At 43.0% G+C, this 23857-nt stretch overlaps 1 long non-coding RNA gene across 1 annotated transcript; it reads right to left on the bottom strand.

The window, feature by feature from the left end:
- Positions 1–2587: 2587 nt before the first annotated feature.
- LOC306923338 lies at positions 2588–23725 on the bottom strand. Its single transcript, XR_013790044.1, has 4 exons — positions 23263–23725; positions 13750–13842; positions 13422–13565; positions 2588–4466 (listed from the first exon to the last, which is right to left on the bottom strand). It is a non-coding gene; the product is annotated as an uncharacterized lncRNA (long non-coding RNA).
- Between the last annotated feature and the right edge of the window lie 132 nt (positions 23726–23857).

Here is a 23857-nt window from a genome sequence, read left to right as displayed (position 1 = left end):
GCCACGCACGCATGCAGCCACGCACGCGCACGCACGCACACACACACACACACACACACACACACACACACACACATTAACTGTGCGTGAAAACACACTGTAGTAATGGATAAAGACATGCCCAAAATGAGGACACACATTCTTGTTACCAAATCACTGAATGTCTTTGCTGTTTACAATATAGTAACTGATTGTCTCTGTGTAGCTCAGTCAGTAGAGCTCCCACCTTCAGTCCACAAGGTTGTGTGTTCAAACCCCGGTACCGACAACTCAGCTCGTCAGTCTTATTTGTGCATGTAGTTCTTATTGCGTATTGTCTTCTTTCTTGGTCCCGCCTTATCGCTGCTTGCAGCTATATTTATCCCACGATTTTGCAACCCAGTGTTTTCACCCAGTGCCAATTATCTAATGTAATCCTGGGCGCTACACTTCCTCTGTCAACCTGGGGGGGCAGCGGACTGACCTCATGCCTCCTATACATGAGGAGTCCAAGCTGCTTCTTTTCACCGGACAGGGGGGAATTCCCCTGGCCGGACGTAGTGCGTGGAAGGAACACGTTATTCCGACCAGTTCCTTTCCCCTCCATCAGGCACCCCGACTGGCCAGGGGGAGGTAGTTTTAGACACCAGGATTACTGCATGTTTTTGTGAGGGTATCTACCCTAGGGGTATAGTACCCTCATCTTTTGATTATTCTCCATCATGGGCGTTGGGCATAATTATTTAATAGGACAGCGACCTCCGTTTTGGCCGGCCAGAGTGTTAATGTCTGAAACATCCAACGGTATAAAATAGGGGTGCTGATTTTTGGGGGCCCATCCCGATTTTTTTCATAATCGGATACCGATAATTTTTTTCTTTTTACTTTTACAAACCAGGCAACCCATGTGGCCGTTTAGTTTCAATTGCTAAATATCTGCAGTTTCCGTGTGTCAACTCAACTATGGATTTATTGATATTCATTACAGAAACAGCCTGCTTCCATAGATATGTTGTGCCAAACATATACTGAGGATCTTTGAGGCAAACATTTTAAATATAGCTGGGGGCGCACTTGTAAAGATTTGGCTTTTGGTGACTAGTTTTTGAATTTTGGTGTGGTGTTAGGTATGGGTATAATGATTTCAAAAAGCTGTGCAAACGTATTGGGAGCGCCCCCTAGTGGTCTGTTTACACAGACTCAAATATTAGACACTTATAGGTATGGTTGAAAACCAAAATAATTGATAGAAGATATTTTTCTGTTACTATTGGGTGTTCTAAATAACATACTAAAATCTTAGGAAAAACGAACAACCAGAAAGGCATCGTTTTCAAGATGGCGTACACGGTGGCTAAAATGAGCTAAAATGCCTATAAACGGGGAATTAACATGTAAAAAATCATAACGATTATGCAATAGGTAACTACCTTTTGAATTTTGGCATGGTGTTAGGTATGGGCATAAGGTTTTCAAAAACCATCACAAACTAATTTGGCCCGGCCCCTAGTGGTCTGTTTGCAATGAAACCACTATTAAACAATTATGCACTTGGTAACTGCTCTTTGAATTTTGGCATGCTGTTAGGTATGGTCTTCAAAAACCATCATAAACTAATTTGGCTCGCCCCCTAGTGGTCGGTTTGCAAATTTGGAATGAAACAGGCATTTTAAGCTCCCGGCAGCCATCGTGGACGCCATCTTGAAAACGACGCCTTTCAAGTTGTTCGTTTTCCGTAAAAGATTTGTATGTTATTTAGCACACCCAATGGTAACAGAATAATTGATCTATCAATTATTTGGGGTTCCAACCATATACTGACATATCTAATAGTGGTTTCATTGCAAACCGACCACTAGGGGGCGGGCCAAATTAGTTTGCAATGGTTTTTGAAAACCTTATGCCCATACATACCAAAAACCATGCCAAAATTCAAAAAGTAGTTACAAAGTGCATAATTATGATTTTTTACATATTAAATCCCAGTTTATAGGCATTTTAGCTCATTTTAGCCACCGTGGACGCCATCTTTAAAACGATGCCTTTCTGGTTGTTTGTTTTTCCTAAGATTTTAGTATGTTATTTAGCACACCCAATAGTAACATAATCCATTGAAAAATCTATTTTATCAATTATTTTGGTTTACAACCATAGCGATATGTATCTAATATTTGAGTCTGTGCAAACAGCCCACTAGGGGGCGCACCCAACACGTTTGCACAGCTTTTTGAAAACCTTATACCCATACCTAACACCACACCAAAATTCAAAAATATGAAAACGATTCTGAAACTCACAAGAGCGATACAGAGAGAGAGAGATACAGTGAGAGACAGAGACGCACGCACGCACACACACACACACACACACAGTGACACGCATTCCTTAACATTCCTTCTAATCAGCCCTTTGTTCTCTCAGCTGAGAGCACTTAATGTCCACACAGCAGCACAGAGAGAGCAGACACGCTCAAGAGTTGTACGTGAATGTATGTTTTTATAGGTGAAGCTGAAAAGCAAAGGTGCAAGTTGGAAAATTCCATGGACATTGTCTTCAAGTATGAAGTCGGCGAAAATGTTCTCTGTGTGGGCGGGGGAGTCGAGGCGAGTGAGTGCCACATAATTAAATGTAAACGGCACAGCATTTCACTTTTTTGGTCGGATTTGCGTATCGGTGAATTTTGCGACGGCCGATCCGATTGATGGTATCGATGATCGGCTGATTTTGATCGGAGCACCTCTAGTATATAAGGATAATGCCTAAAGACTAAATAATCTACCAAAGACAAATGTCCAAACCTTTTGTGCCATGTTTATATAGGTTTCACATACAAAAGATAATTAAGATCAATGATCTAAATTGTCTATTAATCATGTCATGTCAGATTTTGTGATTCCACTGCTTTAGTATTCTATCACATGTCATTGTCATCCTGGATTAGAATGAATGATCATTCAATCGTCTGTGTTATAACATGTGTCAATTCAAATGGATTCATGGGGAAAATGTACCTTTACTATACAACTAACCACTTCTTCCCTATATTATATTATTCATATTCATTATATTCAGATGTGCATTTTGACCCAAGTATTTGCCCCCAACTGCAGCTAAAGGGTTTCCCCCCTGTATGAGTCCTCATGTGTATATTGGCTTTTCTCTTGTATGAGTCCTCATGTGTTTTTTTAGATTACTACTATCAGCACAGCCTTTACCACACACATTACATGCAAACAGCTTTTCCCCTGCATGAGACCTCATGTGTGTTTTTAGGTTACAACTCATAGCAAAGCCTTTACCACACACGTTACAAATGAAGGGCTTTTCCCCTGTATGAGTCATCATGTGTGTTTTTAGACCGCAACGTTGAGAACAGCCTTTACCACACACATTACAAGTAAACGGCTTTTCCCCTGTATGAGTCCTTGTGTGTATATTTAGTTGACCACAATGAGCAAAGCCTTTACCACACACATTACAAGTAAAGGGCTTTTCCCCTGTATGAGACCTTGTGTGTCTATTTAGTTGACCACTCTGAGCAAAGCCTTTACCACACACATTACAAGTAAAGGGCTTTTCCCCTGTATGAGTCCTCATGTGTGTTTTTAGTTCACATTGACGAGTCCAGCCTTTACCACACACGTTACAAGTAAACGGCCTTTCCCCTGTATGAGACATCATGTGTGTTTTTAGCGCACTACTTTGACTACAGCCTTTACCACAAACTTTACAATTATAGGGCTTTTCCCCAGTATGAGTCCTCATGTGTTGTTTTAGGTCATCACTTCGACTACAGCCTTTACCACAAACTGTACAAGTATAGCGCTTTTCCCCTGTATGAGTCATCATGTGTGATTTTAGATTACCATTTTGACTAAAGCCTTTGCCACAAACTTCACAAGTAAAGGGCCTTTCCCCTGTGTGAATCCTCGTGTGTGTCATCAAATTGACCTTCATATGAAAACATCTGCCACACTCTGTACAACTAAAGTGTTTCTTCCCTGTGTGACTCCTCATGGAGTGAGTTTGTTTTGAAGATTTCAGGTCCTTGGACAGCTTGCTGCTCAAAGACGATCTTTGTCCTTCCACATGTTGTGTCTTGTGTGATTTCAGTGTGTTTAAAGTTGACTGACCTTCACTGGTCTCCTCCCAATCATCACTGTCTTCAGTGTCAGATTCAGAACAGTTTGAAGAGAGGAGCTGGTTGTCACTAGTTGGTTGTGACGTTCCACAGTCCTCTACATCAGCTTGTGTTGTCAGGTGTTGAGTTGAGGTTCCGGCTACAGGCTCTGTCTCTCTGTTTTCATCATCATGAGCATCTTCACTTTTCACTGCTAGTAATGTCAACATTGACTCCCCTTGTCTTTGAAGTAGCTCATGTTCCTCTCTAATCTGGGTAGGTTGTGGTTCCTCCTGGACCAGACTGGAGCTCCTCTTCGGTTGTTCAGTGAAAACCTCCTCTTTACACACAGGGAGATACTGGACATCTAGGGAAAAAACACAAAAAGTGAAAACCATTTTGGTTGGCGTCTCCCTTAGAGATAGGGTGAGAAGTTCAGTCACGCGGGAGAGACTGGGAGTAGAGTAACTGCTTCTTTGCTTGGAAATGAGCCAGCTTAGGTGGTTCGGACATCTGGTTAGGATGCCTCTCAAGCGTCTCCCTAGGGAGGACCTTGATGCACGTCCCGTTGGAAAAATACCTCGGGGCAGACCCTCTGGAGAGGGAAGTGTGGAGCTCTCTGGTGGAGCTGTTGCAACGCGATCCGATTACGGAAAAGCAGTAGAAGATCGATGGACAACAAATAAGTAGCAAGTGTTCAACAGAAAAAAGAAGAACGCTACAAAAATAAAGACTACTGATGAAAACAATAATTGACACAAACACACAGGTTGTTGATGGTGTTTTTTGACAGCGTCATTATTAGCTGCTTCTGACGGAATACGTCATTAAAGCTTTTTTTTTAAATGATATAAAATGGGATCGCTGAAATCTTTTATTTTATTTATTTTTTGCTTGGCCATGCCTTCTTCAGCAATCCTAGATGTTTTGCACATGTGCGCTGCACATAAATATGCACATGCATATAAATATGAGCAAGAGAAACATTTCTAGCGTGTGAAGTGAGTGGGAGGAGACTTTTGCCACCATGTGGTGTCCTTGTGTCTCGCTCTGTTCTCGCTGCACAGGGGGGTGGTGTACAATTTAAAAAAAAAAGAAAAACTCAAGCACCACCATGCAATCTGCTATGGGCTGTAAATACTGAACACATGCAACAGATTTTTTTTTTCACGTGCGCACAATGAACGGCTCTATTCTCACCAACGATCCGGTGTGCGATCATAATGAAGATGAATATTCTGAGACTACTTAACACATTCAGACCGTAGGACGTGTACAAACGTCATATCTAATCCAACCGTTGGTTCCAGTGGACACACGTCATAGCGCTTTTTTATTGATATCAAACAAAAAATAAAAATTCAGATTTTTTTAGGGGGTTGGCATCTCCTTCTGCACCATACTCCTTGCTGTTCACGCATTTGCGCTGCCGTTCACTTCCTTGTTTACGGCTCAGAAAGAATGCCTCGTATCTCCTAATCTAGGGAGCTCTCCATGGTTTTGACCAAACAGGCATACTTCTGTCTTCATTTCTGACTCCCATATCTTCTGGTACTATAGCGCCTGTAGGAGCCGTAATGTGTTTGCATTCTAATGTGCCTTATGATGGACGTAGGTATGTCACTTTAATGGGCACTGCACAGGTAGTGGGCGCTGTCACTCTACCTATTCATGGCGTTTACCTGTCACTTGGGTGAGGGACGTTGGACAGAGAGAGGAGGTGAGCGTGGGAGAAGACATTTATGTTGACCGTATCTAACGCACCTTATCATCATAACATCCACGTTCAGATATAGCTACAAGCCTAGGAACAGTTGTATCGTTTGTGTGTGATGACTGAATAAATGGTCAAACTGACAGCTGGAATGGACCTGAATTCTTTGCGTGCGTGTCATACAAGCCTCTAATTTACTCTCATGTTTAGCTCCTCGCTTTGGATCGTGAAAGCGAGACTCGATCTCCACTGTTTGTGACACGGAAGACTACGCTGTCATTCACAATACGGTCTTCACCGCTGTATTGGATAGCGGCGCGGCCCGCCTCGTTCATTCATACAACAGCCCATCGGGCGTCGGCAAACAACAGCAGAGCGCAACAGAAGCGGTAGGCTATTGACTGCGGTAACTAACATGACGTTGACTTTGACTGTGTAGTTTTTGTTGTTACTGCTGCAGTGCCGCTTGTCCATTGGGGACGTGTTGTTGTTGCTTGTGTGTTGTGTTGCCTTGTTGGGTGTTTTCTATGAGGAAGTGGATTTTGTGAATTGATTGGGTGTTGACAAACAGACTGGAATTGTATTGCGCTGTGGAAGTGAACAATCTTTGTGTGCCGCCGAGCACTGCTGCTGCTGTTGAAAATGTCAAACATCAGTGGTTCAAAAATGGATTCTGATTCTGATTCTGATTCTGCAAAAGCACTTGCAAACAAAATTGAAACTTTACAAAAGGAACGTAAAGTCATGGTACACAAAATGAAGGATGTGACAAATTCAATGCAAGACCAAATGCAATGTGATGAAAATGCCACACAAGTGAAATGTCAACTTGAAATGCTAATGAAAATGGTTCATGAATGCACTCAGTTACACCAAACCTTGATGCCTTTACTGCCTGAGGAGGAACACACCAGACAAAATGAATGGTTCAACAATGTGCTCAAAAACAACAATGGGTTTATTGAAGATGGAAAAAGATGGCTCTGTGAAACTGGTTTAAAAATGCTAAATATCACTGTACATGATGTCTCCTCCACAATTGTGACTGACCAACATGAAAGTCAGACTCATGTGTCAAACCACTCGGAAAAACATGTTGATATATGTGCAGAAGATGAGATCAGTCCAAATGACAGTGTGTCGAATGTTGGAAGCAGGGGGTCTGGCAGGCCGAGCTCTGCTAAAGCTAAGTCCAGGCTGTCCAGCACTGTCTCAAGAACATCATCAGCCCGCATTAGAGCCGAAGAGGCCGACATGGCAGCTCTGATTGCAAAACAGCAACGTTTAAAGGAGATGCATGCGTTAGAGGAGCAGGACAGCGATAAAAAGAAAAAAACAGCAACTTGAACTTGACGTGGCAGTTGAAGCCTCCATGGCTAAAGTCAAGGTCTTGAAAGGCTCTTCTCGTGTTGCTAGTGGAGCATCGAGGCATGCATCTAATGCCATGAACTCATACTTGGAGAGAGAAAAAAGGAAAATGAACAAACCCCTGAGTGCAGATGCGAGGTAATTTGTGCCTGATAACAAGCCAACAGGTGGCAAGCCCATTTCACATGCATTAGGCGCACAACCTAAAATGAAAGTTCATCAGCAAGGCACTCACCCAGCCACACAAAACATTCACCCAACAAGGAATCAGCCCTCAACAAGCAGCAGTGATCAACTCAACAGTTTTGGAGCAACAAAACCAAATCACAGCCTTGCTTGTCCAACAACAATCTATGTAATTCCTGCCGAAAAGAGAAATTGAGGCTTTTGATGGTGACTGTGTAAAGTATCACTCATTTATAAGGGCGTTTGAGCACAGCATCGAAACAAGAAATGACAACCCTACAGACTGCCTGTATTATCTTGAGCAGTACACCAGAGGGCAGCCCAGGGAGCTGGTCAGAAGCTGTCAGCACATGGCTCATGATCGAGGATATGCCAAGGCTAAGGCGTTGCTATTGGAGCATTTTGGGAATGCACATAAAATCGCCTCCAAGTACATGGAAAGCACTTTCATGGCCAGCAATCAAATCTGAAGACGTAAAGGCTCTACAGGCATACAGTCTATTTCTGAGAGGTTGTTGCAACGCCATGGAGGAGGTTGACTATATGTATGAGTTGAACACACCTACCAACATGTTGACCATCATTAAGAAATTGCCCTACAAACTGAGGGATAAATGGAGAACGAAGGCCTGTGAATTACAGGAAATGAGCGACCAAAGAGCCACTTTCATTGACATTGTCATCTTCATCGAGAGGGAAGTGAAGATTGCAAGCGATCCGCTTTTCGGGGACATAAAGGATGCTCCAGCAGCAGTAAATGAGGTGTGGAAAGCTAAATCCCAAACTCGTCCAAAGGCAAAGGGGAGTAGCTTTGCCACCACCATTGACACAGTGGAAGAAATCAATTCAGATGGAGCCACAGTCTGCCTGTTTTGTGGAGGTAAACACACTTTGGATCTGTGCCATTATTGGAGAAGAAGATGCATGACGAGAAAATTGATTTCTTAAGAGATCATGGTGTGTGCTTTGGATGCCTATGTATAGGACATGTATCCCGCAAATGTAGGAAGCACCTTCCATGCAAGGTATGCAATCTAAAGCACCCTACCCTCCTTCACTACTCAAAAGGCAGAGAACCAAGTTCAACAGGAGGATCGGAGACTGCAGTGGGCAGTGCTCTGATTACTGTTCAATCCAGTGGCTTAACACAATCAGTGCCGGAAGTCCTTCAAAATAGAAGCTCTGGGGTGCCGGAACAACATGGCCGCTTTTACTCGGAAACCCATGACCCGGAAACTATCCATTATTTTTGTTTTTACTTTACATAGCTAGCTTACATTGCGATCGTTTTAGTTTATACGATATATGATCCAAAAAGCGTTCATATTTTGCGGGAGAGACGGATGAGGAGCAGAAATGAAGCGCCAGTATATCGATCCGTTCAACACCACGGAAAGCGCCCTGGATTAGGAGAGACGAGTCATTCTTTCCGCCGCGCTAACGGCTAACTCAATGATAAGCTAACATGGGGACAGAGCGGAGCATACGGTAGCCGAAAGGCGAACTGACAAATAAAAAAAAGGAAAAAAATAAGAATATTCTTATCTCGCCCCGTATCATTGAGGATCTCAGGGGAAGAAGAACAAACATACTCCTTAGGACAATGGGCCAGGAGAAAATCATTGAAAGCCACATTGTTACAGGATTGGAAGTGTCTGGTCTGGATAGTGATTCTTCATGTGACCTACCTGAGATGTACACACAGAAGACCATGCCAGTAAATCGAGGCAACATTCCGCGGCAGAAAGACCTGCAACGATGGCCACATCTGAAACATGTGAAAATAACTCTGACATTGACCTGTTGATTGGAACCAACATGCCCAAGGCTTTGGAACCATGGCAAGTGGCGCGAAGTGCAGATGGTGGCCCGTATGCAGTCAAAACGATGCTGGGCTGGACAGTAAATGGACCTCTCAGGAGACATAAGGAACAACAATGCTTGTGGACATCCAGATGTCACAGTAAATAGGATCTCAGTTGCAAGCCTTGATGAGCTGTGGAAGCAGCAGCTGAAAGTCGATTTCCCTGAATGCAGTCAAGATGATGAGCAGATGGGGTTGTCAAGAGAATATGGTCAGTTCATGGAGTACGTCACAAAGTCTGCTGAACTTATTGACGGCCATTACACCATGGGCTTGCCTATGAGGAAACGGGATGTGAACATGCCCAACAACAGGAGAGTAGCAGAACAGTGTGCTCTGAGCCTCAAACGGAGGTTTCATAAAGATGTTTCATTTCATGCTGACTACACTGCTTTCATGAATGACATCATCTCCAAGGGCTATGCAGAAAGGGTGCCTGTTGATGATCTGGAACGGAGTGATGGCAGGGTATGGTATATTCCACACCATGGTGCTTATCACCCAAAGAAGAGGAAGATCAGGGTCGTATTTGACTGTGGAGCTACATTTCAAGGAACATCATTGAATGCACAGCTTCTACAGGGCCCAGACCTTACCGGCACACTCATCGGAGTGATGGCCAGATTCAGGAAGGAGCCTGTTGTACTCATGGCAGACATCGAGGCCATGTGCCATCAGGTCAAAGTGACATCTGAGGATTCAGATCTGCTGAGGTTTCTCTGGTGGCCGGACGGAGACCATGGGAAGAACCTGGTAGAGCACAGAATGGTTGCACATCTGTTTGGAGCCACATCTTCACCAAGTTGTGCATGTTGCTCTGAGGAAGTGTGCAGAGGATAATAAAAAACAGTTTGCAACCAGCGTGACTGAAACAATCCTCAACAACTTCTACGTGGATGATTGTCTGGCTTCAGTGACATCTGAAGAAGAGGCAGTCACACTGTATCAAGATCTACGTGCACTTTGTGCTAAAGGGGGTTTCAAACTCACGAAGTGGATAAGCAACCGACGGAGAGTGTTGGCTGCCATACCATCAAAGGAGAGAGCGAAAGAGGTAAAGGATCTGGACTTGGATAATGACAAACTTCCTGTTGAAAGGGCACTGGGTGTGCAGTGGTGTGTTCAGTCTGATGCATTCATGTTCAAGCTCACTCTCAGTGACAAACCCTTGACCAGAAGAGGGATCGTCTCCACAGTCAGTTCGATCTATGACCCCTTAGGATTCTTGGCGCCTGTGGTGCTGTCAGCCAAAATCATCCTCCAAGATCTGTGCAGGAACGATCTGGGTTGGGATGATGCTGTACCAGCCACAGCTGCTGAAGACTGGACAAGTTGGCTAAAGGAGCTCTGTCAGCTTGAAGGTTTTAAAGTCCCCAGATGCTTGAAACCAGAGGATTTTGGGGAAGTGACTTCTGCCCAGCTGCACCACTTTGCAGACGCTAGTGAAAACGGGTATGGAACAGTTACTTACCTGTTATTACACAACATCCACGGAGAAGTGCACTGTGCCTTCCTCATGGGGAAAGCTCGAGTCACCCCATTGAAAGCCATTACCATCCCTCGTATGGAGCTGACGGCTGCCATGGTGGCAAGTCGAATGGACAAGTTGTGGAGGAAGGAGCTGCAAATGCAACTTCAATTTTTTTGGACCGATAGTACTTCAGTACTGAAGTATATCAGGAACGAGACCTCAAGGTTTCAGTCCTTTGTAGCCAACAGGGTCTCAAAGATACTCAGCGTGCCAAATCCATCTCAGTAGAGGTATGTCAACACCGCAAGCAATCCTGCTGACATGGCCTCCAGGGGAGTCAAGGTGGAAACACTCCTGAAGGATGACACATGGGGTTCTGGACCTATGTTTCTGACTAGGTCAGAAGAGGAATGTCCTGTAAACCCTGATGACTCTTTAAAGATCTCACCAGATGACCCTGAGGTCAAGTCGAGTATCTCGGTGAACGCAATACAGGCTGAAGAGGAAGTTGATGCAGTAGCCCGCTTGATCGATCACTTTTCTTCTTGGAACAAACTGAAGAAGACTGTTGGGTGGATCTTCAAGGTTAAGAACCTGCTACTTACTGTGTCTCAGTCAGAAGAGGAAGCAATTGAGTGTGACTCTTGCACAATCGGGCTTGAATAAAGAACAACAGGAAAGAGAGTTGAAAAAGGAGTTGCAGATGGTCAAGGAACAGGCTGGCGGTTCTCTTTCAGTGGAGATGGAAATTGTCCGCTTCTGTCAGAGAAAGAGGTTTCCTGATGAGTTCAGCTGTCTGGAAAAAGGAGAAAATGTGAAAGGGTCTAGTCACATCTACAAGCTCAACCCAATACTCGAAGATGGCATTCTGAGAGTTGGAGGATGACTAAGTAGATCGGCTATGCCTGAAGAAAGTAAACATCCAGCCATATTGGCGAAAGATCTTCACATTTCTGACATCATTCTGCAGCAAGTACACCAAGATGTAGGACATGGAGGTCGTAACCACATGCTATCTTGTCTGCGCCAAAGATATTGGATCCCTGGTGCTAGTGTGGCTATAAGGAAGGTTCTGTCCAAGTGCATTGTCTGTAGGCGTCTGCATGCAACTCCTGCGCACCAGCAGATGGCAGATTTGCCTCAGGACAGAGTCTCACCAGATGATCCTCCATTCTCTCACGTCGGAGTTGATTACTTCGGACCTTTCGAGGTTAAGCGAAGAAGGAGTATGGTGAAGAAATATGGAGTTCTCTTCACATACTTGGCGATACGAGCCATCCACATCGAAGTAGCACCGTCATTAGACACAGATTCATTCATTAATGCCCTTCGACGCTTCATTTCAAGACGAGGACAAGTGTTGGAACTGCACTCAGATAATGGAACCAACTTTGTTGGATCTGAGCGAGAATTGAGAGAGGCAATAGAAGGTTGGAATCTGGCTCAAATCAATGACACCCTACTTCAGAAAGGAATCAAGTGGACGTTCAATCCACCTACTGGATCACATCATGGAGGAGTCTGGGAACGGCTGATAAGATCTGTGAGAAAGGTACTGAATTCCATCCTGAAAGTACAGAACCTGGATGAAGAAGGCCTTCACACAGTTCTTTGCGAAGTGGAATCCATCATCAACAGCCGACCCATTACCAGAGCATCAACAGATCCAAATGATTTGGAAGCACTAACTCCTAACCATCTGTTGTTGCTTAAAACCAAGCCATCTTTGCCACCAGGTTTCTTTCAAAAGGAGGATATGTACGCTCGACGCAGATGGAAACAAGTACAGTATATATCCGACCTGTTTTGGAAGAGATGGATCAAGGAATACTTACCTCTACTTCAGGAACGCCAGAAGTGGTCAAGAGTCAAGCGCAACTTAATTCCTGGAGATATTGTTCTCATAGTTGATGACTCAGCACCACGCAACTCATGGCTCACTGGAAGGGTTGTGCAAACCACACCAGATAGAAGAGGACTTGTGCGTCGTGTGCAGGTCAAGGCAAAGACCAGCTGTCTGGACAGGCCTATCACCAAGGTTTGCCTTCTACTGGAAGCAGAAGATCCCTGAGCACTACAGCGGACCTTGACCTTCACAGACTTTTGCACACACTGTCATACATGATTGACATTTTTTGCACAAACAAACAATTACTTTGTTTTCCCCCAAACTTGACTGAAAAATATCACTTTTATTAGGCTGATTTTTGTTTTTGGCCTAAAGAAGAAGACCTCGTCTTAATGTTTTTCTTACTGTCTCCTACAGTTAGTGGGCGTGTCACCTGGGCTGGGGCGCTGTCACTCTACCTATTCATGGCGTTTACCGGTCACTTGGGTGAGGGAAGTTGGACAGAGAGAGGAGGTGAGCGTGGGAGAAGACATTTCTGTTGACAGTATCTAACGCACCTTATGATCATAACATCCACGTTCAGATATAGCTACAAGCCTAGGAACAGTTGTATCGTTTATGTGTGATGACTGAATAAATGGCCAAACTGACAGCTGGAATGGACCTGAATTCTTTGCGTGCACGTCATACAAGCGTCTAATTTACTCTCATGTTTAGCTCCTCGCGGCGGCCTTTAAACCGCCGCAACAGCGCCTTTATTTTGAAGAAGATCTCATTGTGTTTAAAGGTGAGTAAAAACAATATAAATCAGGCAGTGAATGAATGAGTAAGTAAGTAAGTAAGTAAGTAAGTAAATAAAACGGCACATACCTATAGGGTACAACTTTACAACAGGTTGCAACCTTGCATCAAACAGTCCATGTCCCTCGTCCTTCTCTGGCGGTTCCTCTGACAACGTTGAATGTCTTTTGGAGGCCAACTCTCTAGATACTGTAGACCTCTCCCTGTGGTGCTCTATGGAGGCCATCACACACACACACACACACACACGCGCACACACACACACACACACACACACACAAAGTAGTAACCAAACTTGAATGGCTTTTAGTCTTGTTAGAATACAGAGAGAGAACGATACAGAGAGAGAGAGCATTGCACCACATCTTCCTACGTAAAAATGTCAAAGTTGACTCACCAGTCTCCTCTTCCTGTTCCTCTTTAATGTGTGGAGGTTGTGGTTCCTCCTGGACCAGACTGGATCTCCACTCCTCATGTTCAGATGAAACCTCTTTACACACAGACAGAAGGAGGAGAGAAGAGGTAGCATCAGCAGCATATTTGTCAGTGGAGCGATTAGCCTCACACTCCTTATTCACGATCCCAGTAGGCCAAGGAAGTAAAACCCCAAACATCTTTAATCTATATTTATATACTCCCCACCAGCCAGTCAAACACCCTACCACCACACACACACACACACACACACACACACACACACACACACACACACACACACACACACACACACACACACACACACACACACACACACACACACACACACACACACACACACACACACACACACTTTAGCCAAGGCTGAATAAGTAGAGACACCAGACCCATTCTGTCACTCAATGTGATTCACACTCCCCCAAACCTATGGTACCCAGGGGGCAAACCACCCTTTTTTTTTAGGAAACCTGCATTTGTCATAACATACAAAGTTGTCTACCAGAAATAATATCTATGACCCCATAGGATCACAACCTATATGGACAACCCAGTCATTTTTTGGGCGAAAGTCCAATATGGCCGACCCAATATTAGCCCCTATTAGTTATAATGGGGGGTGAATAGGGCAACATTTTAAACGGAGAGATATTTCCACAAAACTTCTCAGGTTGATCAATGATATGAATACGAACATTTTTTGTATTGTATTTAAGTTTCCATGAAATCCAATATGGCCACCACAATATGGCCGCCACAATATTAGCACCAAGAAAATAGGTTTTGGCTCTAACTTCTGAACCAGATGAGCTAGAAATGCAAACTTGGTGTCTATTTCATGGTTTCTGACCATGAGAGACTCAATGGAATACCTATTTTCATTATTGGGTGTCTCTGGACCCTTATTGTGCATATCTACAAGATGGTGGCTACCCGAAATAGTGCTTTACCATGATTTCTACCATGATTGTTGACTGTTTTGGCAAACACAAGCAATATGAATCCATTGGCTAAGATTCATGGCACAGAAGGAACATATTTTCTTGAGCTTGCATATTGTCAAAATGGCTGCAAACATGAAAAAGAAAAGAGACATTACATTTCCTGTCAGATCCTATTACCCAGGGGGGCAAACCACTCCTTTTTTGGATACCTGCATTTGCCATAACATCAAAGGTTGTCCACCAGAAATATCTATGACCCAATAGAATCACAACCTATATGGACACACCGGTCAATTTCTTTGCTGGAAATCCAATATGGCCGCCACAATATTAGCCTATAATGCGGGTGAATAGGGCAACATTTTTAACTGAGGGATATTTCCACGAAACTTCACAGGTTGATCAATGATATGAATACCATATTTGTTTTGTATTGGAAGTTTCCATGATATCCAATATGGCCACCACAATACTAGCACCCAGAAAATAGGTTTGGCTCTAAATTCTGAACCAGATGAGCTAGAAATACAAACTCATGGTTTCTAACCACGAAAGATATTATTGTTCTGGGGTGTTTCTTTGCAGGCTGTATTTTGGTTTTGTTCTACTGTTTGTTGGCATTTCCTCTGTTTATGTTGACAATCATCCCTGGCAGGGACGTGCATCGCCAAGCTGGACATCCCTTCCTTCACTGAGTCTGGATGGTCTCTCAGTGACGGGAATGCAGTCCCCTGTCCATCTACAGAGCCAGCCTGGCCTATGTCAATGAACAAGACAATATCATGTAGCTGTATCAAAGGCTGCCAGAAAATCTGCTCATGTGCCAGGGACTGGAGACAAGATGCAGCAGGAGCTTCACTCCATTCCTGACTGGGAATGGCTCAGATGCATCACCATTCTGTGTGCTCTTTATGGGCCCAAAACCACTGACTCAACTCCAGTCCGCTCCTCTGACAAGTGTCCTGCTCACTGACAAGAGTGACATCCTAGCACGCTGGGAAGAGCACTTCAGTGAGGTCTTAAACAGAGAGTCCTCAATTGCCGAAGAGGATATTGCCACGATACCCCAGCTGCCAATCAAAGCTGATCTGGCTGACCCCCTGTAGTGGCAATTTTAGAATGTCAATTATAACTATTAAATATATAAGTAGTACCTTGTTTTCCATTCAGTCAAATAGGATGGACTATCACAAATACGCATTCGGACTGACCGACAGCTGTCACCTGACAGCTGTTGGTTAGTTTCTAAGCCAGAATGAACTGTCAGCTAATATGTCACTATTACCTATTTGAGGGTATTGGTCAACAATCAGAATAGCACCGATGGCTTCCTGACAGCTGAATCAGTTTCCAAGCCAGGCAGTTAAGGTGGTACTATTACCAAATAGAGATATAGTTATATACACCTTAACTTCCTCTCCCAAACAACCACTAACGACAGCTGTCAATAATGACAGCTGGAGTTCCCATGTCCACTTACTAATAGCGTGTTCTCATCTTAGATCACTTGGAATAGGATGTTTCCTGTTCGCTTAACTCCTACCATGAAAGGAGATGAGTGAGACCACCTGTTATTATCTGCCTATGTCCTGTTGTATTTGAATAAAACACCTGTCACTGACTGTCAATTTGGGGGTGTGTGGTTGGGAAATAAAGGGGAGGGAAAGGAACAACTTAGGGAGGAACGGGGTGATGCGATCACTTTTGACTGTACTACGATGAGCAACCATGCTATCATTTTGCTGTACTGAGATGACCTACTGGGATGACAAATAAAGAAAGATGGAGATGCCTGACTCTTTGACGCTGTGTCGTGCCTTCGCCTCTGTCTGCTGATCACGAATGATGATCTCTTAGTTCTCCCATAACAAATGACGCCGTGAACAGGATCAATATCTCGTCTTCACCATAGATGAGTACTTGGTAAAAAACGAATCTTAAAGATGGGGGCAAAGCAGAGCCGAAAGAGACTTCGACAAGAAATGAGCGACGCACAGCAAAGAGAGATGGCACTTCAACACCAACTAGAGGACCAGAAGAAACTAATGGACGACGCACAGTCACGTGTGGCTCTACTACAACAGAAACTTGAAACCGCGGTAATGCAACTCACAGGCTTACACGCCAACTACACTTTGCACGCCAAAACAACCAACGACCAGGACCAAGCCAACACAACCAACGACCAAGCCAACTACACTTTGCACGCCAAAACAACCAACTACAACGATGAAGCCAGCGCAGCCAACACCATTCCTGTCAACGACGAAGAAGATGATAGCTACTACAACGACCAAAGAAGAGACACACAACTCCACGTGTCCCTACCAAACAACAACTATTATGCCGACCGCAACCACAACAGAGACCAGCCAGAACCAGACTTTCAAATGACCAAACACAGAGGGAAAAAAATAACCAATCAACTGAGCGGCTTCCAGCTAGACCACATCAGCGAGCCTACCCCAAGACCAAGACAACACCCACCGCCGTGGGAACCTGGCGTAACCAGCCTGGCAACCCAGGACCATACCACAGCCGACCAGTGAGAGGAGAAGTACATACCCGAGCCAGGGTTGAGGCTGTACTCCAGGAAAGGAAGGACAGAAGAAGACGGCAACTAAACCACGCACGCCACATGGGAGAGAACTTGTGCTATTACTGCGGCCAGACAGATCATATGAAACGTTGGTGTCCACTGAACCATGCTGCTGTACTACGCCGCACAGCAACGACGGGCCAGCAAATCAATTTTGGCTAGAAAAAACAAACTACGAAAGGGTAAATACAATTGAAAATAACTAGATCTTTAGTTTGTAATTTACCCTATGTGATTTAATCTATTTTTGTCTTACTACATGTGCAAGTAGTGAACTACAAAAGTTTTGATAAACTACTAAAAATCTAGTCTAAATTTTAATCTAACTAGAATCCAATCTAAAATTTGTAAAAGTGTAGGCAAGGACAACAATGTTAGAAAAATCTTAAAATAGGATGATAAGATATTGGAATCATTTCCACACACATACTGTACTAACGCAACTCCTCATTTCTCCTAAACACCCCGTCCCCAAAATGGCAAGACGGGGAGGGGTCATTGGTACAGCCTATGTGTGGGTTAGTTAAAAGGAATACATTTATAGTTTTGCAAATAAATTAATATGGATCTAAGTAATTATTCAAAAGTGAGTGTTTCAAGGTGTTAAATGAATAATGTGAAATCGATCATTTAAGATGGCATGGCACAAGGTTAAAAGTCTAATATTAGTTTGTCTCCTGTCAATTAGACTGGTTTACTAGGTAGCCCACGGTAATTCTAATTCCATGTCAAGAATTTATGCCTAATTATTCCGAGTGGTAACATTCCCTCATCGGTTAAAATTCCACGTGATGTATGAATGAAAGAAAAAAAAAGGACAAAAAACCTATTTTCGAATAGTAAGATCTGCAGTTAAATCGTTCCAGTGAGCTTTCAAAATAGGTCCTTATCTCCGTGGGCTAACTTAAGTAATATAATACAGAAAATGTGGAAGAATGGAGATAATATAAGACAGAGAACACCTCACCTTGTTCACATTAGCAACAGTTTAATTTGAGTTAATTCGATATTGGAAAATATAAATGTCTGATTTACAGCCTCCTTTTCTCTCTCTTTCTCTGTCCAGCTGGCAGGAGGGGGGGGGGGGGGAGGAAAGGTATTTGTGTGTTTGTGTGTAACTGAGTTAAAAGTAGCAGAGAGCCTAAACTACAGGATTTGGTCACGGTCAGTCTGTTTATTTATTTATTTTCGGGTGTGAAAAACAGCCTGAGAGGTGGACTAACAGTGGCCATAGTTTTGTTTCAATGGAGAATATCCTAATGTTAACGTTTTACCAGGTTAAAGTTTTAAAGTATTACATTATTTTAATTGTTGAGTGTTTAAATTCTATCCTAATATAATCCATTTCAATTATTATAATTCTATTTTATTGTTGAAGTGTTTACATTCTATCCTAATAGAATCCATTTTAATTCTTTCCATTTGAATGTAAATCCTACCTTAATTGTAAGTTTAATCATTTCAGTTAATTTTATTCTTAACTAACTATTATAGGTACGTGTAGTGTGGAATTACACTTTACCAACAAATAGTATTGGGAATGGAGCAAGGAATAACTACCTTTTCTAAAATTAGCAGATCTACAAGATCTTTCTAGATGTGCCTATCTTCCTAAATTTAACTAGATGTGTTTACTATCTTCTAATTTAACTATAGATGTGTTTTCCTTGATTCTAGATGTGTCCAGTAATTTTTAATTTCTTAGAAGTGTAATTTTTAAAGTTCTTAGACGTGGGAAAATGAAATAACAATAAATAGCGAAGCCTTCTTTATCTCATTTTAATCATCAATATTGTCATTCTATAAATCTCTTGGGCCATGTAAATTAATATGAATCAATTTCCAAATGAAAAGCGGTAGAACTGTAGTGGCAATTTTAGAATGTCAATTATAACTATTAAATATATAAGTAGTACCTTGTTTTCCATTCAGTCAAATAGGATGGACTATCACAAATACGCATTCGGACTGACCGACAGCTGTCACCTGACAGCTGTTGGTTAGTTTCTAAGCCAGGATGAACTGTCAGCTAAGATGTCACTATTACCTATTTGAGGGTATTGGTCAACAATCAGAATAGCACCGATGGCTTCCTGACAGCTGAATCAGTTTCCAAGCCAAGCAGTTAAGGTGGTACTATTACCAAATAGAGATATAGTTATATACACCTTAACTTCCTCTCCCAAACAACCACTAACGACAGCTGTCAATAATGACAGCTGGAGTTCCCATGTCCACTTACTAATAGCGTGTTCTCATCTTAGATCACTTGGAATAGGATGTTTCCTGTTCGCTTAACTCCTACCATGAAAGGAGATGAGTGAGACCACCTGTTATTATCTGCCTATGTCCTGTTGTATTTGAATAAAACACCTGTCACTGACTGTCAATTTGGGGGTGTGTGGTTGGGAAATAAAGGGGAGGGAAAGGAACAACTTAGGGAGGAACGGGGTGATGCGATCACTTTTGACTGTACTACGATGAGCAACCATGCTATCATTTTGCTGTACTGAGATGACCTACTGGGATGACAAATAAAGAAAGATGGAGATGCCTGACTCTTTGACGCTGTGTCGTGCCTTCGCCCTGTCTGCTGATCACGAATGATGATCTCTTAGTTCTCCCATAACACCCCCCACCAGTGCAGGGACAGTGAAAGCACTCCAACAAACCACTTCTGGAAAGGCACCAGGAGGTGATGGGTTGCCTGCAGACATCTACAAGAATGGAGGCATGGCACCTGTACCAGGTAATCTGGAAGAGGGGGAAGTCCCTCAAGACTTCAAGGACGCATCCATAGTGAATGTTTACAAGAGGAAAGGGGACCTTTCATACTGCGATACTGCGATAACCATCATGGTATAGCCCTCCTGAGTCCTGAACATCACAGGAAAGATCTTAGCAAGAATCATCCTCAACCGGCTAATCAGCCATGCTGAGAATGTTGTCCCTGGATCCCAATGTGGTTTCCACAGAGGCAGAGGTACCTGTGACATGATCTTTTCCATTTGCCAGCTGCAAGAAAAGTGCAGAGAGCAGAAGGGTCTCTATATGGTGTCTGTTGACCTCACCAAGGCCTTTCACACAGTCTATCGTGAGGGCCTATGGCAGATCCCTGGCAAGTTTGGCTGTCCACTGTGTCCAGGGACATTGATGCCAGCCAGAGTCCAAGATAATGGTGATGCATCCCCAGTCAGGAATGGAGTGAAGCTCCTGCTGCATCTTGTCTCCATGTCCCTCGCACATGAACAGATTTTCTGGCAGCCTTTGATACAGCTACATGATATTGTCTTGTTCATTGACTAGATGGACAGGGGACTGCATTCCCATCACTGAGAGACCATCCATACTCAGTGAAGGAAGGGATGTCCGGCTTGACGATGCCAACAGAAACAGTAGAACAAAACTAAAATACAGCCAGAGGGATGTCTTTCTGCAAAGAAACACCCCACAACAATAATATACTTAATAGAGGGAAATTATGGCTAAAATATTTATATATCTCTCGTGGTTAGAATCCATGAGTTTGTATTTATAGCTCAATCTGGTTCAGAATTTAGAGCCAAACCTATTTTCTGGGTGATAGTATTGTGGTGGCCATATTGGATATCATGGAAACTTCCAATACAAACAATTATGGTATTCATATTATTCTGCCCTCCCTAGTGGTGAATTAGCAGGCTAGTTTGGCAGATAGCGAACAGTCTTTCCAATGAGCACAAACGGTTTGCAGTAGTCTTGTTTATTGCTACTGGAGAAGTTGTAAGAAAATACAGAAAAATATGCATTCTGTAATATGAATATGTCAAAACATACAACATATTGCAATAGAAAAGAAAAAACATACAAATGCTGCCACCATATATAATGTAATGTACTTAAATGGCATGCAGTTGTAGCAAACAGTGAGGTTGATTAGCTTAGTTAGCTTCAAACATAAACATCAACATTTGCTTCATGTAGTGTAGTTTCAAAGCATTTGGATGGATAAACATCACCAAATAGACTAACAGAAGACTACAAGAAAATAATACTTTAAGAAAACCAACAGAAATATGCTTAGTCATGTATTTCCCAAGGCTTGTCAAAAGAACAGGATCTAGCATGTTCTCTCCTCTGCTGTCTTGCATACACTGAACACATACAGAACTATGGCAAGCTAGAAGGGTCAAAAAACATCACATGGTGCAAAACTAAACCTGTAAGAAAACCACCACTAGGTGGCAATAATGCAAACTAACAGTGGGCAGAACACATATCATTGATCAATCTGTGAAGTTTCGTGGAAATATCCCTCAGTTAAAAACGTTGCCCTATTCACCCGCATTATAGGCTAATGGGGGCTAATATTGTGGCGGCCATATTGGATTTCCAGAAAAAGAAATTGACCGATGTGTCCATATAGGTTGTGATTCTATTGGGTCATAGATATTTCTGGTGGACAACCTTTGATGTTATGGCAAATGCAGGTATCCAAAAAGGGGTGGTTTGCCCCCCTGGGTAATAGGATCTGACAGGAAATGTAATGTCTCTTTTCTTATTCATGTTTGCAGCCATTTTGACAATAGGCAAGCTCAAGAATATATGTCCCTTCTGTGCCATGAATCTTAGCCAATGGATTAATATTGCTTGTGTTTGCCAAAACAGTCAACAATCATGGTAGAAATCATGGTAAAGCATTATTTTGGGTAGCCACCATCTTGTATATATGCACAATAAGGGGCCAGACACACCCAATAATAAAAATATGTATTCCATTGAGTCTCTCATGGTCAGAAACCATGAAATAGACACCAAGTTTGCATTTCTAGCTCATCTGGTTCAGAAGTTAGAGCCAAAACCTATTTTCTTGGTGTTAATATTGTGGCGGCCATATTGGATTTCATGGAAACTTGCAATACAAAAAATGTTCATATTCATATCATTGATCAACCTGAGAAGTTTTGTGGAAATATCTCTCAGTTTAAAATGTTTCCCTATTCACCCCCCATTATAACTAATAGGGGCTAATATTGGGGCGGCCATATTGGACTTTCGCCCAAAAATTGACCGGGTTGTCCATATAGGTTGTGATCCTACTGGGTCATAGATATTGTTTTTGGTGGACAACTTTGTATGTTATGACAAATGCAGGTCAACCCCCTTTGCCCCTAACCTGACTCCGCCAGATTGGGCAGCAGAGAGTACACTGGGTTCCCCCCTCCTGCTCCCATCTGGGAACTCTCAGGCAGACTTGATGCCCAGCCACAAAACGGCCTGGCCAATCAGCAGCAGCTAGAGGCGGGAAACTAATTTGGCTCGCCCCCTAGTGGTCGGTTTGCAAGGAAACCACTATTAGATATGTCAGTATATGGTTGAAACCCCACATAATTGATAGAAGATATTTTTCAATGGAGTATGTTACTAGTGGGTGTGCTAAATAACATAGCCTACGTATAAACCACACGTATAAACGGTACTTTTTGGCCAAAAGGGGATTTTGTTTCCACCGAGAAAAAAATACTTTGTTACTCCACTGCGTCTTCTACCGATATTGCCCAGAAAATTGCCTCATAGAGAATATTTTTCCTCCGTTGAAAAAAAAATCCTTTCTGGCCAAAAAGTACCGTTTATACATGTGGTGGGGGGCTCAAAGTGCTAAAGAAAGTAGGCTTTCTAATGACACAACCCGCCTTTGTTTTGGTGAGTAGCAAAAACGTTATTTTTATTTACGCTAAAGACGAGAGGCTGGTCTGCATTCATGCGAGCGACGAAAGTCGAGAGTAACATAGCTCTAAATGCAACGCATTAGAGCTATGGACCAGAGCTAACCATCCCCCTAACTGTTCTCTCTCTCTCGTACACAGAATAAAGAACTACTGTGAAATGTAGTTCAGTTCAGCTAGTTTAATACTACTTGTAGCTAAGCTGGTGTTGTTCAGAGTTTACCAACCTGCAGTGTGTAGATCGATGTCCATAATATCAACATCAATGTCCAGCACTTTGTCTTGTTCCTCCAGTAGAGTTTCTAGTGTCGCCATCTCTCTCTGGAAGAGGTTGCACATGACCTGAGCAGCCAAACTGAGGCGCTCCAACACAAACACTCTGACATCAAGCTTCACACAACAAACATCAGCACCACCACTCTGCTGCTGTTTGTCCAAAACACACAATATGTCCTCTCCCACCGACGTCATGTGTTCATTTATCTTCATCTGTACAGACTCCATGTGACGCTTTTGACCTCCTTTATGAGACATTTATGTCCCTACTGGAATACAGAATGTGTAGGGTGTAAAGGCACGGACATTAACAGTTCTCGAGAGGCACGACAAGCTCCCTCCTTGTTCAACAACGTCAGCGTAGAAAACTATGCATGCCCAAAAAAAGCCTATATGCCTATCACAATGCCGATAGGGTTGCGCAAAAACCCGACATGCAGCACGGTTTAATGCAATTTATTTGTGCGTGTTACAAGTATTTGTTGTTGAATTACTGATGACAAAGCTGATGCATATCCATAACATACGAATCAAGACCATAGAGTA

The sequence above is a fragment of the Electrona antarctica genome, assembly GCF_951216825.1.
Source record: "Electrona antarctica genome assembly, chromosome: 5".
Lineage (NCBI taxonomy): Eukaryota > Metazoa > Chordata > Actinopteri > Myctophiformes > Myctophidae > Electrona > Electrona antarctica.
The sequence above is the reverse complement of the archived record's forward strand: the minus strand, read 5'-3'. Positions and strand labels throughout refer to the sequence as shown.